Source organism: Montipora capricornis, unplaced genomic scaffold, assembly GCF_036669925.1.
Source record: "Montipora capricornis isolate CH-2021 unplaced genomic scaffold, ASM3666992v2 scaffold_444, whole genome shotgun sequence".
Classification (NCBI taxonomy): domain Eukaryota; kingdom Metazoa; phylum Cnidaria; class Anthozoa; order Scleractinia; family Acroporidae; genus Montipora; species Montipora capricornis.
The window spans coordinates 51,246-55,000 of record NW_027180178.1 but is presented as its reverse complement, the minus strand read 5'-3'; positions in this window follow the sequence as shown (position 1 = coordinate 55,000).

Here is a 3,755-nt window from a genome sequence, read left to right as displayed (position 1 = left end):
TCCCTCCCCCACCCTAATCAATGTTGTACCGCTGTCGACAAGGCTCGTAGAAAACAGAAAAACACAACATTGTCCCGGGGGTGCGGGGGAGGGGGCCATTTGCGCCGCTGAGCTTGCAATCGACTCTAAAGGATAAGAGTGTCTCGACAATTTTGACGCCGATTGTCGGTATGAAAAAACTTTGTATGAAGTGTAATGACGATTTCTGATAAGCGTTTTTTTGCATTAATATATGAAATATACACACTTCAATAGCGTTTATGCGTTTTCATGTCATATAGGAATCAGAACATATATTAAATCACCTTTTTCTTTATTACGGTGATGTAGCAGTCTCTGGTATGATTGCAGACATTCCAGTGTCGAACATAGTTTTCACACAGAACATTTCTAACGAGGTAAGGGCATGTATACGCTTGCCATAAGGGCATGTATACGCTTGCCATCTATTTGCGAAGAGCGGAAAGTGAATGATATTGTCAGGGGAAGTGATATCTCACGGGCTTCAATATACCGCACTCTAAAAAAAGAGAAATTTTAACGCAAGTAATCACTACCGAGAACGTCAATTACAACGGCCAAAATGTGGATGTCGAACGCTCAGCGAAGTTAAGTTCACGCCACAAACGCTTATTATTGAGAGAAAGGACATCGTACTAAATAATGACAATTTCAAGACGATTTGTGCAGTGTTTTGGATTTGACATACCTTGAAATAAAGTGATACTTTCGGAACATTGTGTGACGTTTAGCATTCCCTTTTGAAATTCACCATACATAATTCCATTTCATCTTGTTACAAGGGATATGACCCATAAAAAAGAGGGAAATATAAATAGCAAAGACAGTTTATAACTCCTGGGACAGAAAAAGAGCAGCAAACATTGCCGTACTCTGATTTTAGGAACTCCGCAGAGGAGTGGCCACGAGTAACCATAATTAACAAGTAGAATAATTACATTATCTTTTTATAATAATCTTGTGGTTACTCGTGGTTACTCGTGGTAAATGAGAAAATATTGTTTCTTTACTCCCAAAAACATTCATTTCCCACCAAAACCAGCTCTGCAAAGCATCTGCGACAAGGTGGAAAGTCTTTTTGCACCGACATAGCAATTTGAGCGTGGAAAGTAAATGTGTTCCCCGGCTGTAACAGCCACCATGTCTGTTTCGCGTTCATCTGCGACACCACTTCGACCAACAAAATCGGCTTCTTCTGATGAATTGGAGTTAGAGGCATGACCCTTTAACAAATCCATGCTTTAACGCTACTCACAAATAGCGTATTAAAGAAGGCAAAAGTGAACAGGTCCTTTGCACTTACGTCACAATCTTCGCTTCACACAGGACAACGCATTTTTCACACTCGAAAACGAGAATAATAAACTATCCGCAATTTTTTAGACCTGTAAAAAGTCTTCACTCATGTGGTCATATTGACGGACAGACTGAACTATAGGTGCCCATATAAAGGGTATAAAGGAAGTTTTCTGAAACAGACAATCGGCGACAAAATTAGTTGAGACAGTTGCTAACAGAGCACACTGGCAACGACACATTCATTGTTTGCAAAGAAAACTTGTCCAGAAAGTACGTTTCGGGGATACCCCTGCCTCCCCCACCCTAATCAATGTTGTACCGCTGTCGACAAGGCTCGTAGAAAACAGAAAAACACAACATTGTCCCGGGGGTGCGGGGGAGGGCGCCATTTGCGCCGCCGAGCTTGCAATCGACTCTAAAGGATAAGAGTGTCTCAACAATTTTGACGCCGATTGTATATATATCATTGGGACTAACAGTTAACAGTAACTGTTTTTTATTACTTTGTGACCATTTCCTTCAGAAGTTTGTGGTAATGGAAATTTGTTGATATTTTTGTTCAATTTTCTGAAAAGTGTTTAAATGACCATTTTGGAATAGCCATGCAATGTAAAGGTGGTTGTAGCTAAGCCTGGAAGCAAATATGCAGTTTGATTGTCAAAAATACCATAAGTGCCGGTTGTTTTTTTGGAGAAAAAGTTGTGATGATTTGCAAGCCATTCTTCCATGTTTACAAGATGTGATATCAATATGAAACATTTGTCACAGGAGATGATTGCCTTCTCTTAAAGCTTTATCTTGTTCAGGTTATCTTGTATGGCAACTTTCAATAATTTCTGAACTTTAAGGCTAGAATTCAACCATGTCCGTAGGTAGATACAATAACGACCGTGTGTTTACCCAGCACATCAAGCAATTATATCTCCTTTTGTTGTTGGATCACAAAACTGTGAAGAAGGACTGGCCACCTAATAATCCCTTTCTTACTGTGGGAAAAAAAGATTTCTTACCTCCACTTTACACACAGGAGAGTCTTCGCTTTGAAAATGATTTATAGACGTTGGCACGGTAGTAACAGCACTACTAGCAACATTCAATGATGCTACTGAGACTTGTGGAATCGGCAATGGCTGCAGCAGAAAAGCTCCAGCTTGATGCAGAAATCTTGAGACAGGCTGAAGAAACAACCCTGGCCTGATTATCCTTGGAATCACTGGATAGCTCTGCTCCCGAGTGTAGTGACTAAAATTTTCACACGTGAGGCTTTTCGCTGAACTATTTTCATTCTTTCAAACATCACTGGGGAACTCCCACTTCCACCGCACACTGTGGCCTTGCACATTTTCAAATTTCTGTGTAAGGTCGGTTTTCAAACTTTTCAACGCGGCTTTTAACTCAAAATATCTGTGGACTGATTTGTAGCAATTGTTGTTGCAAAGATACCTTTCCAGGTCCGGGTTCTCGCTAGCCATGATTTCCTGCAGCTTTAAAGCAAGGTCTTTTTTAACTTTTACCCTTTCGGAGTCTCAACCTCTGCCATTTTTTTCCCGCGCTGCTCGGGTACGACAATTTAATATGCATAAAAAGCGGATGTGATGTCATGGACAAGCTCTACGGACCAGTGATCCAGCCATAGTTGAGAGGAGGACAACCACACTCACAAAACGGCTGGAAATCGAGCCTACCTGGGTCCCGACATGACTGTATTGCCTCAAGCTTTCAAGGAATGAACATGCAAATAAACTCTGTTCTCATAGGATATTGTGCTTCAAATAGTTTGTGGCTAGACTTACAGAAGCCAGTGAAATTTAATTATTAGCATCTGAGAGAAAACAGTCGTGTCGGGAGACCCAGGGGAATTAAATAATTTGCAGTTGAGAAAACAAAATTTTATTAGCACAATTAATTTTAATTCCTTGACTGCTTGATAAATACAGTTACAATCGCAAACAGCCTACTACGTAGAATTCCTATTAACTAATAAAAGCGGCATGAATGCGCAAAAGTTTGTTTACTACAGCTTTCATTATCGCATCTTTCAACGCTTTCTGGCTTTGTGAATGTCATGTGTTTTTGAAGTTTGTCAAAACGAAGCAGGCATGACTGTGATTGGACGTGACTGAATCAATGCAGTCATGTTGGGACCCAGGGGAATAAAGAAATTTGCGGTTGACAAAACTACGGTCTGCCACCCTGGTAAGGCTCAGTTTGTCATCAACGGTCGAAGCCTGAGGTTGCTTGGAGGACTGCATTGATGGTGGGTTGAGATGAAAGTTCAATCTTCGTGGATTGATTGAAATGTGGAATTGTGACCGTGGAAACATTTTATCCAGGAATATTGGACTCAAATTGGTGGCACTTGAGAATTTAGTTTCCAGGCTTGGGATTTTATCATAAATTATAAGCGTTGACAACACAAAAATTGAAAAATAGCT